General features: G+C 34.0%; 1 protein-coding gene across 4 annotated transcripts in view; it reads left to right on the top strand.

The window, feature by feature from the left end:
• The window catches only part of TOX2 (TOX high mobility group box family member 2), a 243,660-nt gene that overhangs the window by 133,554 nt on the left and 94,701 nt on the right, over positions 1-15,405 (top strand). The gene's annotated exons all lie outside the window — the stretch shown is intronic.

Below are 15,405 nucleotides of genomic sequence, written 5' to 3'. Positions count from 1 at the left end.
CTACCAGTTGCTGAGTTCTTTGCTGATTCATAATGTGCTTGGTTTGGTTTGGTTTAGCATGATGTGATTCATATTTGGGGCTTAGTGTGTTCCTTTTTTAAAACATGGCATTAAGCTCAGCCAATTGTGATTTATTCAAGAACGCATAGCTAAATAAACTTTGGTTTAATCAAAATGTGCACACATTTGGGGTCTTTGAAACTGACCAAAATTAATCCAAGTGTAATAAGTTAGGCACTCAGAGGATTCTGAAGTAAGCTCTGGAGCGTCATGACTTAAAAGTGAAAATCATATTCAATGTGGAAAAAAATTACAGTAGTATGGAAAAGGAATTATGCATGAATGAACATGTCAGATTTTGTTCAAAATATCTCATTTGTTCAAGCTATCAGACATTATTTTTACAATTTGTGTCCCAATTACTTAGTTTTGTGTAAACCCAGATAAGTTAATGGAGATGTGCAGCAAGAATGTTTGATGGAAGTGTATGTTTTGTTAATTTCTAAAATTTCCAGAGGACTAAAGAATTTATATCCTACTTTTTAGTTACTTCTCTACACCTGTGCAACCTTTCATTCCCAGTGACTGTGAGATGAAGAAAGTTAATGTTGTCTTCATTAAAGGGAGTGCAGCCAATCCTTTGACCACATCCTTCTGTACTGGTTAAAAAAAATAACGTTGGTTCTATAAATACTCTGCATATACTAGGTTCTCATTATGAAGGAACAAAGTGAGGAGGAAATTCACCAGTTGAGATGCAGCCACAGATGTTAATGTGTTTCTTTTCTCTTCTTGAGGCCTTGCTGATATTGAATGTAACTACAACAACAGAGGAATTATTCTGGGCCCACTCAAGTTTATTTTTAAGATTAGCCTTCATGGCCCTGCTGCACATGATGTTCTATTACATGGCATTTATAATACCTATGCTTTGTTAGAAACAGCTATGGGGAATGTGCTGAATTCCATTGATATCTAGTATACTAGAGCTGGGAAATGTTAGGGACTCTGCAAACAGAATAATTTTTGTTAAGCTGGAAAATGTGCATTTGACTTTCCTTAATTAGATTATTTGGGTTACTAGATATACATAGAAGGCATAGAAATGGATCTTGCAGAAATACAAGAAATACCAAAGTACAACGTATAGCATGGATGTTTAGCATTCTCTGAGCTTTGCAAATTTTCCCCCAAAGTTCATCTCTAATTTTGCAGAGCATACAAAATTACATTTTCAGTTTCTAAAAATGGGATACAAGTTCAACAACAAACAGCACTGCAGGACTTGAAAAAAAACACCCTTTTCTTTTCAGCCTCTATTCAGGCATCCTGACATCTTTTCTCTCTTTATTTTACACAGATATCAGACATGGTATTAGAAGCCATTCTCCTCTAGGTTCTGGAGGTGGGGATCTCCACCTCTTTTTAATCCAGATTGATTTTTCCAGATGAAAGGAGCTATGACATTTTAATAGAATTGGTTGCATGATCTCAACAATGGAGATATTTCTTAGAGAGAGCAACCATGTGAACCTGCATATGTTTTTTCCTCACTCATCCCTACCTACCAGAATTTTTAAACTAATCAACTTTATCTCTGCCCCAGAATTAGAGCCTCCAGAAAGGTTGGAGTGCAGGGAAATAGGCAGTAGATTTGCAAGATTAAGTTAGATTTCAATAATAAAAGAATTCATCTCAGGTCTCAGATGGATGTCCTCTAGACTGATTCTTTGCCTTTCTTTATGCATGATGTATAGTTGCTTTATAATGTTCATGTATATGTTCTCTTTCCTTTAATGAAATATATATTGCAATAGAATTGCAGGACCATGGGGAAATGTTTCAAATTTTGCAAGCTGAATATTCAGAGAGCTTTAGTGGTCAAGAGTAACAGCAGATGTCAACAATTAAGTTTCATCTTATCATGTTTGTCACTGAGCCAATATTGTTTCTGGTAGGCCAGATGGTTTACTTTGGCTCCTCCTTTCACCAATGGGACTCTGGGATTCTGTTGCAATGGGTTTCATTTTTGATCTTCCCCCTCAACAGGATTACATGATGGTTTTTATAGTAATCAATTTATTAATTAATGAGGTATTTATCAATTTATTAGGACAGTACTTCAGGTATCTATACTCTTGTTTCTTGCAGAATTTGCATGTAACAATTCAGTACATTCATCGATAGGCATATGTCTTTTTCAAACAATCTATGGCTACTATTCAACATCTTGCTCTCCCGAACTCTGGCATCTGCTGTTCTTTATGCCTTCTACATGAAAGACAAGTTGCTCAGCAATCTCAAAGGAACATCTAGATTTGTCAAAGTTATAAGTTGTATACAAGATGGCCACAGGGCACACACAAGCAAGTTTGTAATGGATTTTGGTATAGCTTTCAACCAAATTTTACCAGTCTATTTAGAAAACTAGGGTCAAATTGTATTTATTTCTTCCCAGTTATCCAGCAAATTAATCCAATTGTCTTTTATTTGTAATTGCCTGCTTCTGTGAAGATTCATTCATCCTTCCATTAAGTATTGCTAACAATTCTTTCCTTTTCCTCCCTTTACTGGTGGATAGGGAAAATAACGGTGAAATGGAATATACTCTTGTTTCAAGATGCAGGAAAAAGTGGTTGGAACATCTGATTCACTGGAAAGGCAACTCTGAATCTAAAAGGTTCAATCTGAATTCACAGAATAGGAATCATTCCTTTGGATTATTTTCTATGAATGTGTTTTTAACTTTTGACTCATTATTCTTTCTAATGTTTAAAATACCCTAAATCTCAACTTAAAAACAGAGCCATGATGCAATGGTATGTGAGAATGACATTGAGGAATTAGGGGAAGAGATGCTGCCTAGAAAATGATCAGACAAGGAATGCCTCCCTCCCACTGGCTTAATGGTTGGAGGAAGAAACATAATTGATCAGGCAATTAAAAGTAGTGGCAGGAAAATGTATCTTCAGACTTACAGCATTCTGTTAATGTAGCCTTATAATAAAGTGGGATTAGCTCACCTAGTCCTGTATCCTGTCTAGTTTACCTGGATGTGGGGGGTGTTACATATGACTGACTTTTGTTCAATATATTACAGTTGGATGACTAATATTTAGATGTTCCAGACTATTAGCCTTTATTGGTTTTAGCTTGGCATGTTACATGAAGAAATAATTATTTCTTTTACTAAAGTTTTGCATTTTATGTAAATAATCCTGGGCATGGTTATTTATGGTCATTCATATCAGCCAACCCAGGCTGTAGCCTTTCAAAGAAGGCAAGGTCAAGAAAGGGGCATGACAGGGAGTCTAGAAATGCTCTTTATGGCTGTAAAGTAGAATTGCAGAATCTTGAAAGCTTGTCTGTACCATCTTTACCAAACAAAATCAAGGCAGGGACTGAGAAGTCTTTTCTGAAATTCTACCCTTAATAATGCATTCATTCCTCATCAAGGTGAGGTCCACATTCCTTCACGAAGACTAATAAAGAAAAAGAGAATTTTATTTATTTGTTTAATATTTATTTACTTATATCCCACCTTTATTATTTTTACAAATAACTTAAGGTGGCAAACATATCTCCCTCCTCCTACTTTCCCCACAACAACAACCAGTTGAGTTGAGTTGAGTTGGACTGAGAGTGAGTTCACACAGCTGGCTTTCTTGGCTAAAGCAAGACTTGAACTTTCTAGACTGGTGCCTTAACCACTAGACCAAACTGGCTCTATCTGTTATGTCATATTATATGTTAAGGAGGCCCTGCAATAAGCCAGTCAGTGGCATAGATTGAAACACCATTGTATTTGAGGTCATGTGTATGTAATAGTATCAACTTCACCTATGTAGAAATATTGCCTTTTGGACAATTCTATTGGTGCATAGTTAATGCAAATTGTATAATAATTGTTTGTTGCTTGTTAAAACATGCCCTGACACAGTCACTAGGATGAAATTTAGAACAGCTTTTTAATGTGACTTCTAAATGTAAACTAGTGTTTGCAGTATTATCCAGTATTATCCTGTTCCCATCTTTATTTTAGTAACTTGTAAAAAAATTATGAGCTGACAATATTTCCCCAATTTATATAGCAGTTACTACATATATTTGCTTTAAAAATAATAAATAATAAAGACAATGATTGCATTCATTTTAGTTTTATGTGGCGACTCCTGGGATTTAGCTTATGGTATTATTTTATTATCACATTTTGTTTTTAAAATATGGCTCAGAAAGGACGTTCAAGCAGTATAGACAAAAGCTTCCATCTTCCTGTAGAAACTAAAATGTTGTTGCTTTTCTGAATTACAATGTTTAAAAACAACTATAAAGTGCCATGAGAAAAAATTACCATGTAAATATAGCAATAGTCCCCAGGCCTGTTGCTGGTGTCGGCTGCAATAAAGCAGATCGTAGAGCTACTCAAATCAAGCTGCAAAACAAATTGAATTCCAAATTAGCAGCCTTATGAAAACAAACTGAGGTAAATGTTGATCACTGAGCATGTGAAATGTAACAGCAGAAACTGTTGACACAGGGACAAGCGAACAATTTTAAATGTGCTGAGCTTTCTCTGTAATTCTGTGAATTGGACCTTTTCTATTTCAGTAGGATTTTTTAAAATCTGATTTTGTTATAAGGTGTTTAATATTCTGCTTATTAATATTTCCCTATTTAAACAACTAAATGTAAGTCAGTAGAAAGGAATATTTATAATGCAATCAGATTCCAAGCTGCTTTTCTTTGTATTAATCGGAGGCCAGTTGGCAATCCTTTGCTAGTGTTTTTGTCAGAGGCAATAAATGAAAGAAATATGTCTTTTTAAATTTTATAAAACTCAAAGAAATGGTTTTAAACAGCTTTTCTTCACCTCCTATAATTATTTATTTTCAAACAGTCCTTCAGGGTAATGTTCCGTTTTCTTATTTCACACTCCTTTTTCTCATAAATGAACCATCACTTCAATAAATCATTATGAAAACAGAGACTAACACAAACCCTGAAAGGTTGAAAGATTTATGTAACACATTTATGTTTTCCATTTTCTCATTCTGGTACTCTGCTGCTAAAGCTAAGCTAATAAAAGCAGCTATTAATATTTCTTGTTGCCTAGCAACCACAGAGAGGGAGTAATAGCTATAGCTAGAAAAATAGATGACCGATAAGGAAAAATTCAATTCTTTTATTATCTCAAGGGAAAATGGGCTTTTACTGGAACATTATGATGTACGAGTACAAAGTTGAATACAAAGGATTGTTCTCATTTTTTAAAAAATGAACATTATTTTACCTTTGCTAACTCTCTTTAAGTTGTCCTCCTCCTTTTCCAGTTTAATTGAACAACCCCCACTAATATTCTCATTGTAATTAATTTGGCATATTCATTTGGAAACTTCTTTCTCTCTCTTCCCTCTCCCCTTTTTTCTTTTAACATAAGGAGTATACAATTATTTGATTGTACTATTTTTCTCCAAGATGAAATTTGCAACATGGCATCGGATCACTTTTACGTGTTAAAAATATGTCATCCTCAACAACAGAAATAAATGGTTGAATAAAATTATTTTTCAGTGTTTTGCTATGCATTTAGGTTGAATATCTTCTAAGTTACGATTTACTTGATTTAAGTCACTTCTGTAAACTATGAAAATACTTTTGTTGTATTAGGAACATGTGTACAATAAACCGGGGGATGATATATTCAAAATATTATCACTTATTGGCTCATGAAAAATGTTGGTTTTAAAATTGCACAGAATTGCTATTTAAACCTTTATGTACATATAATTTGCAATTTAATCCACAATTATCACAGGAGATAATTAAGAAATGAATTTTTTCTCTCCACAGTCACTCCATATATTTGGTTTTTATTTATTTATTTATTATTAAATTTATATGTGTGGTACTATTTTCTAGGCCACAAGTATATTCTTATCAGAATGCTGAAGTCTCATTGTTCTGCTGTGTCAGGAGACTTCAATGTACATGATGAAACTTCCCAGGAGTTGTTCAGAAAGCTGTAGTTTCCAAATCAGGTTATGCCCGACTTCACTCATTTAGCAAAGCATGGTCTGGATCTGTTTTTATCTGTGAGAATGAAGAACATTTCAATTGCTGCTATGAGATTTAGGCTTATTTCTGTTGCTGATGAGATTTAGTCTGTTTGCATTTGGCATTTTTTATAGCAATAGCACTTAGACTTATATACTGTTTCATAGCCTTCTCTAAGCGGTTTATAGAGTCAGCATATTGGCCCCAACAATCTGGGTCCTCATTTTACTGACTTCAGAATGATGGAAGACTGAGTCAACCTTGAGCCGGTGAGAATCGAATTCCTGGCAATGATCTGAATTATCCTGCAATAGTGCATTCTAACCACTCCATCACTACCTCTGTAGGTGACTCCAAATTCTCCAAACAAATAAAGAGAATCAGTTCTTGATGGCCAGTAGATTTGAATAGTTTACTGCAGTCTATTGCGGATCTGAATTTTATTGTAGTGAGTACTCTCTATCATATTTTATTTTTGTCAAAAGATGCTCAAGATGTTTCTTGAAGCTTTGGGTCTGATCTTTGCTTAGGGATTGTTGTTTCCATTGAAAAAATATAGGTTAATTGACCTGTAACATGAAAGCACAATAAGGTTCTCTTCTGCAGAACTTAAAATGCAAAAGCTTTATTTCAAAATGGGGTCTATATTTAGAAATAAAGCTTCTGGATTTTAAATTCTGCAGAAGTGAATCTTTTGTTGGTACCATACAGAGATAGTCTTGACAGAAACCTGGGAGATGTTTCTTTGATAAATGCTGTGCTGCTCTGATATTTTTCGCATTTTTCAGTTAAGTTGATATTTCAGTTAAGGAATATCTTATGAGGTACAATAGTAGGGAATTATCATATATTGTGGTTCTGACCCAGACACAAAAACTTGCCTGAAGCAAGTACAGCAGTGGTTGAGATTATCTTGGAACATATTCTCTATTTGTTGAAATTATTCATTGTGTATATTATTGTTATTGTGTATTTGCATACCCAATTTTTCCATTGTATATACAGTACCAACATTCTTAAATTGATGCCCTCCAGACATGTTGCAATCCAAGTTTATAAAGACCATGCAACATATCTGAAGATTTTGTATTGTGAATCTGAACCAATCACTCTCTCTCAGTCCAGCTCATTTCACAGGGTTGTTGTTGTGGGGAAGATAAGAGGAAGAAAGTATGTTGAATATGTCTGCCACCTTGAATTATTTATAAAAATAAGGGAGGGAGGGAGGGAGAGAGGGAGGGAGGGAGGGGAATATGGAGAATATTTTAATAAGGAATTGGAAAAAGTGTTCAATAAAAATATTTTGTTTAACAAAGCATTAGTTTGAATGTATAAGAATGTAAAAATGAATATTCTTCATAATTTGCCCTTATCTAATGATATATTTTTGCAATACTAAGGGGTGTTTTTCAACTGGCAAAATAACCTCATCAGTTTAATGGTATTCATGGATAGAGTTATTGTTTGCCTTAATGATTGCCTTTTAGTCTGCTATCAAAATATTATATACACTCATAAGTCATCTCTGATATTCAGAATAATAATGCCTGCTGCTGTTTTTTTTTACCTTGCACACATGGTGGAATAAATATTGTATTTTGCAATCTATGGTATTTCCTACCATTAGGCATTTGCAAAACAGCATTCATTCACTCTTGTTGTCTCTGTGCATGTGTATTTATCTATTTGTAGTAGTTTAAAATATTAGTGATTATAAATGCAAAATATATCCAGAGCAATTATCAGGCCCATAAATAAGTTGTCTAACACCAATGAGGAGGTTTACTGGGAACAGAAGCATGTACATATTAGTAGTGTAATTAAAATATCAATTACACTCTGTTGACAGTTTGCCAAATAGCTGGCTTTTGTGCACTGTAAACTTAATCATTCCTAAATCTGCTCAGAAGTCATTTTGCAATCCTGGAAAATTGAACTGGTACAAGATAATAAAATTTCTTAAGGCACATTTCCAGTATACCTCCCTTAATGACTCTGTGTTCCAACTGTATGCTGGATATTGTATTCTGAAAATTATTATTTTTTAATTTACACATTGTACCATTGAAAAATACTATTTAATATCAGCAAAAAGAACTTGATTTATTTTACTTGTACTTCTTTTGTTTTCTATATCAGGTTGTTTTCTATATCATCCTGGTATTATGTTCAATTTTGGTATTCTGTAGAAGGACGCAATATAAATAAAAGATGATATAAATTAGGAGCACTGTAGCAAATAAAAACTGGATTTCTAAAGTAGAGGAAATAAATACCATATGAGGGAGCTTTAGAAAAGTAGCATAATAATATAGATAAAAAAACAGTTAGAAAGTTATTTTATTAAAATAAAGCATGTATACATATATAGTACAAATTATATTATATACAGTATATGTGGAATATAAATCAAAATACATAGATAAGAATAGTGTATTTCTCAAATCCTAAATATGCATACATGCATGAATGGATAAATAAATATAAACATATAGTATCTTAGCTAAGTTTCATTATATGTTTGGACTATGTTAATTCTAACATTATTTTTAACATTCTAACATGTTTTAAAAGAAAATATTTAAATTACTTTTGTCCAAACCTAGCAACCTATCCTCTGAATATGATGCCAGATAAATGAATAAATTATGTCATAATAGAACTTTATACTTGATACCTGGTGTTAACTGGATCCCAACAATGGATCAAGTTTGTTTGCTTGCTTAGTTTTTAATACTAGTGGTGCAGAACAGAAAGCTATTTTATGCAACAAGGAAATACATGCAGCCCTTATGTTTTGTCAAAGGGTGGGGAAATAAGGAAAGCAATTGTATATACAGGTTCCTCCAGCTGTGCCAAAGAGGTGCGTAGTGGCATGTGAAATCAACATCATCCTATTTTTGGACAGTTAGGTAGATGGTTGTGAAGGCATTCCTATGGCTACACATAAATAACTCAGTACTGTTAATGGTTTTTAGAAGCATTTTTAAAAGTTTCCCTACAATTTTTTTTTCTTTTCACCTCACTGCATAATTTCATTGCCAAAAGAAACATAAACACCATTTACTTTGTTTTTGTTAGAATCATTCTTCATTTTTGCAATAATACTTAGCTGTTAATAATTACCACTGCCTGTGGCCTTCAAGACACACTGTGTTCTGCTTTCTCTTAGTAATTTATTTATATTTTTTCTTAACCTATGTGTGAAGTGGCTGCTCCATGGAAGTGGGATTTTAGCCCACTTTCTCAAGTTCTAGGAATTAAAATTGGAGCTATGCTTCCATATTCTTCTGGGGATCTGTAGTCTTTTTTTTTTAAAGTAATTTTTTATTTTAATTTCTTTAAATACATTTTTAGGTGAACAATGTGGTTCCAGGTTTTTAAATCAAACATGACCATAATCACAGATACAGCTTTCTTGTCTGATTTCACATCATTATCTATTACCAATTTCCCTTTTTATATCTCATATATCACTTTATATCATTCATTTTATTCTTAGTCATTCTCTATATTCATTAATCGTATATTCTTGTATTCATCATATTTGCAAATTTTATCAAATCATCTCATTCCGTTAATTTTTCACAGATTCATCTTAATTTATATCATCCATTGTTTTATCCACATTTAATATTACTTTTGCCACTGTTGTATGTATCTATATATTTCATGCACACCCTTCCCTCTAACTTCATCACATTTATACAGGTTGTATTTCCATCTTATTTCCATTTAGCTAAATATATAAACAATAACAATATAATCATTTTTTTCATATACCTCATTACCTTATTCAAGTAAGTAACAAATTATATAATCCAATAAAAATATTATCATATACTATAAATATATATATATATATATATATATATATATATATATATATATATATATATATACATACATACATACATACACACATATATATATATATATATATATATATATATATATATATATATATATATTTGTTTTCTGAGGTTCATGGTATTATATGTGGATCTTTGGTTGTTGGGTTTTCTCCGCGTAAGATTCGAAGTATCTAGGCAACGCGTTTCGATGAAGTCTCATTCATCATCTTCAGGCTTCTGTCTCCGGCTCTGTGCTTTTCAGAGTAATGTGAGATTGCAGCTGCTTCCTCCTTTTAACTGCCAGTGGGGGGGACTTGATTGGGTGGGGCTTGGCTGTGTTCTGATTGGGTGGGGTGTGTCCCCAACCAATCAGAACACAACCAAACCCCTACCAATGAGAACACACCCCCACCCAATCAGAACACAGCCAAGCCCCCACCCAATCAAGTCCCACCCCACTGGCAGTTAAAGGAGGAAGCAGCTGCAATCTCACATTACTCTGAAAAGCACAGAGCCGGAGACAGAAGCCTGAAGATGATGAATGAGACTTCATCGAAACGTTGCCTGATACTTCGAATCTTACGCGGAGAAAACCCGAACAACCAAAGATCCATATATATATATATATATATATATATATATATATATATATATATATATATATATATATATGTTTTCTGTCAGGTTCCACCTGGTATTTTCTTCCTATCTTGCATATTAATTTCTTATGTCTTCCATATTCATTTATATATCTTAATTAATAAACCTGTCTTAAGATCTTATTTTCATATCTATTCAAATTAAATTGTTAATCCTTATTCTAATTGTTATTTTATATATCTTTAATCATATTTCTCTAACAAATTATTCCAAATTCCTCAAAATCTGTATATGTATATTTTTACTACTTGAATACCCCTTCATGTGGAATCCCCATCATTCCCATTTTTAACCATTGTCTCTAACTCTCTTTACTATATTAATTTGTCTCTTCTGAGCTTGCTTTCCATTCTCCATCATTTTTTCATCCTTTCTCTTAATCATTCCTTCTTTCACTATTTTCTGCTGTTTTTTCCCCCAGTTATCAAATTTTGTCTGCACTTCACCTGCTCTTCTTTCTGTAGTTTCCTTTCCTTTTGTTTAACCTTCAAAATATTTCCCCTTTATTTATTACATCAATCATTAACATCTTAGCTTTAATTTTCTTTTTTTAACAACTTAGCTTTAATTTCCTTTTTATTCTTTTGTACTATTTGTTTGCTCTATTTTGCTGGTTTCTCTTTTATCTGACCCCTCCCCCTTCTGTCTTCTTTTTTCTTCTATTGTTTGCACCATCATTTCTGAACTTTCCTCTATGCTCTGTATTTCAGTCCATAGGTCCAAGATTCTATCCCACATTTCATTCGCAGCCTGAAGTTCCAACCTTATTTCTTTACACATTTCATTCATCTTTATTTTGCTCATTGTATCCAATTATTCAATTGATATATATTTTTATATTATTTAAAACCAGTGTTTTTTTTTTATTTTCAAAGTCAATGTCCTCAAGTCTTTCTTTTCCAATTTTAATCCATCTGCTCCTTTTCAAAGAGTTCCAGACAAAAAATAACCAATAGATCCAGGGGTAATGTGTTCATATATTCCTTCACTGTTTAATTTTAATATTTCAGCTTTCTGGTGTCTTGTCACAATATACTACTTTTTTAATCCTTATAGATTCACACTTTAATTAGATCGTTAGTCTGAAGATGTTAGGAATGATAGTCACCTAACAGTTGGGTTGGCAATATATAAACCAGGATAGTCATTTCATACTGTTGTATCTTTAAGAGAATGCTGTAATTGTGATTGGCTGAGGTTCCTCCAATGTCCATAAGATGGAGCCAGAATCCTGGTTTGTTCTTCTTGCATTTCCTATTGCCTTTTGCCTGATCGTCATTCTGCTTGGATTGCTGTGAGTCTTGCAAACTGTTAGCAAACTCCGTTTACTGAACTTTGTTTATGATACTGGACTTCATTTTTGGATTATCCCTGGACTGATTGTATTGAATACTACCTGCTTTAACCGTGTATGATTTGGACAGTTTGTTGGACTTTGTTTACCCATTTACAGGAAGTAAAACCTACATTTTACTATTCAGTGTATCTGTATGCTGGTTGTGTGTTATTCCTCACCACTCTCACTACGTTTCCCTGAGTGCAGTCATTCTCCTAACAGGGAACACCTCAGCACTGGTTATGGGCCCAGTTCATACCAAACTCAGATAACTGAAAGTTAGTGTGAATACGTAGTACCGTATACAGACAGATGTTTACTGTTTAATTGTGGGTTACTGTCCTGGTAAAGATGGCACAAGACCCGTCAATAAGTCTATCACTGATAACCCAGTTGGATGGAATGAACTATGTTTCCTGGTCTATGAAGTACAGTCTACTTCTGCGTAGGGAAAGGTTATGGGATCCACCGGATGTAAATGCTTTGGATCCAAATAATGAGGATGATGCCAAAAAGTTAGCTGACTTTAAAGGGAACAACAAACGAGCTCTTTGTATAGTTGGACTAACACTGTGTGACCAGTAGCTAGTCCATATTCGTGGAGAAGAGTCTGCTGCTAGGTGTTGGGAGAATTTGAAGAGGATTTATTTTCGTGACAGTGTAGGTGCACAGATACATCTTACACGTAAACTGTTTAGAGCACGTCTTCTGAAAGGTGGAGATATGTTATCTCATTTGAACTTCATGAAAAGAACTTTTCAATAACTACATGAGAAGGAACTGATTTTTTCAGAGCTACACCAGGTTTACATTATTCTTTCCTCATTGGATGAAAGTTATGATGATTACGCATCTTCACTGGAAGTCCTGACCAGAAATGAACTGACATTAACTGAAATAACAGGACAATTATTAGAAGAGGCAAGAAGAAGGCTGGATAGAGACTAACTGAGAGAGAAACAACCACAAGAAGAAGATTTGTTTTCAACTGCCTATACTGTTAGGAAATATATTTCTTGTGGAGCTAGGGGACATATAGCTAGATTCTGTAAGAAGGGAAAATGACAGAATACTGGTAATCACCAGAAGGCCAAGAAGAATGTTAATTTAGCTATGTCTAGCAATTCATCTGTAAACCATGATTTGTGGGTAGTTGATAGTGGAGCATTGCAGTGCATTACTAGAAATAGATTCAGGTTTGTAAAGATGTCTACGAGTAAGCAACATGTATCATTGGCAAATGGATGAAAGCATCTGGTGAAGGTACTGCATATTGTTCATGTGTAAATGAGCATTTATCTATGTTATATGTACCTAAACTGAAATTCAATTTGTTATCAGTAAGGGCTTAAGTTAATATTGGTTATGTAGTAACCTTTAGGAGAGATAACTGTATAATAAAGAGGGTAAAAGTGTTACTGCTACTTTAGAGAATGATTTATATGTGATACATGATGACCAGTTGCAGATGGCTAACTCAGTTTATAACAATGTTAAGCCACATGATGAATGTATACATTTACTGCATAGACGTCTAGGGTACATTAATTTCAAGATGCTGAAATGAACTGTTGAATTGTCAGAGGAGTAAAATTAAAACCCTGTAGCAAGTACTTAAACTGTAATGCCTGTAATCAGGAGAAAAGCAAGGTTACTCCAGCAAACAGATTGAATGGGTTTAAGACCAAAGAACCTTTTTGTTGGGGTTGTTTTTGCTGACATAATTGGTCCTAAGAAACCCAGTTTGGGAGGTGCCTGCTATGTTTTGAGTATAATGGATCATTACTCACGATACAGTTTCTGCTACTTAATGAAAAACAAAACAGAAACATTCCAACATTTCTTTAATTGGCTAAAGTTTGCAGAAAGAAAAATTAAACATAAGGTAATTAGTTACTGATAACGGGACTGAGTTTATTAACAATAGATTCCAAATTATGTTAAAATTGGCTGGTATCGAGCATAAGCGTTCTGCACCTTACAGTCCACAACATAACTCGTTTATAAAATGAAGAGGGCAAATGTTACAAGCCATGGCTCATACTATATTATCTGATTCAGGTTTGCCTGAAACACTGTGGGGTGAAGCCATAATGTGGTAGCAACCATGTGTTAAACAATGTGGTTAACACAACAACTGGTGAATTGCCTTTCACTCGTTGGCATGGCAGAAAACCAAATTTAAGTTATCTACACACATTTGGAGTTCCAGCATGGGTGCATATTCCCTCACAAGTAAGACTGAAAAGGCAACGTAGAGCTAGGAAATTATTTTTCATAGGTTATGAGGCCAACCATAGATCATTTAGATTCTGGGATCAAGGCACAGCTAATATTTACTGTAATGCTAGTGCTAAATTTCTTGAGCACATTAGATGGAATGAACTAGAACAGGAATCTAACAATGATGTTGTCATCGACACTCAAGTAGTCCCTAACAATGAGACAGTTAAACCACCAAAAACCATTAAAAAGGAAGAACAGGCACAGGAGGAGGTAGAAGAACAGGAGCAGGTGGAACAGGAGAGTCCATCAGTAAGCCCTGAGTTACCTAGATGTTCAACCCATGTAACATGACCACTAGATAGATATCGGGCTAGTATTGTATGCCTACAGTTCCTACCAACTATAATGAACTGAAACTGTATCCTGCTAAGGATCAGGCTGCTTGGCAGGAAGCAATGTATAAGGAACTGAAATCTTTACAAAGTTTGGAGGTATATGAAAATGTTAGGTTACCACCAGGTAAACATGCCATAGGGTGTAAGTGGATTTATAAACTTAAAACAGGTGTAGATGGGACTGTTACCCATAAAGCCAGGTTAGTAGCACAAGAGTTTGATCAGTTAGCCAATGACTACAATGAGGTGTTTGCACCTAGTCTGAAGGCTACCACATTACGAGCAGCATTAGTGTGGGAAGCTAAGAATAAATACACAATAAATCATTTAGATGTGGAGATGGCATACACCATTGTAACATACTATATATTTAAAGAAGCCTTTGGGTATAAAAACTGATAATAACACTGATTGCTGGAGATTAAAATCTTTATGGCTTGAAGCAATCAGGCTATGAATGGAACCGGTGCATAGTGAAGGAATTAACAAAGATAGGTTTTGAGCTGGCATGGCTGATCCATGTTTATTCAAAAAGGAAAGTGATGGTGTAATTTCATTGTTGCTGTTGTTCACTGATGACATAGCATTAATCACTAAGACTGAGCAAGAAGCTACTGAGATTATTTCACTGTTAGAGAAGAAATTTAAAATAAAATATTTAGGAGAGGTTAAACAGTATCTTGGTTTAAAAATAGATAAAACTAGGGGAGGATACAAAATCTCACAGGCAGATAAAATTAACCAGTTACTGAAGAACTTTAAAATGGAACTTTGTAAACCAGCTAAAACACCAACGAGCCAGGAGTTTAGATGTGCAAAGACCTGTTTTTGATAAAGACATTTATCAATCATTGATTGGTAGCTTATACTATATTAGTAA

The sequence above is a fragment of the Pseudonaja textilis genome, chromosome 3, assembly GCF_049901715.1.
Source record: "Pseudonaja textilis isolate UNSWEBS1 chromosome 3, rPseTex1.2, whole genome shotgun sequence".
NCBI classification, from domain to species: Eukaryota; Metazoa; Chordata; class Lepidosauria; order Squamata; family Elapidae; genus Pseudonaja; species Pseudonaja textilis.
This window is presented reverse-complemented; position numbering and strand designations above follow the sequence as displayed.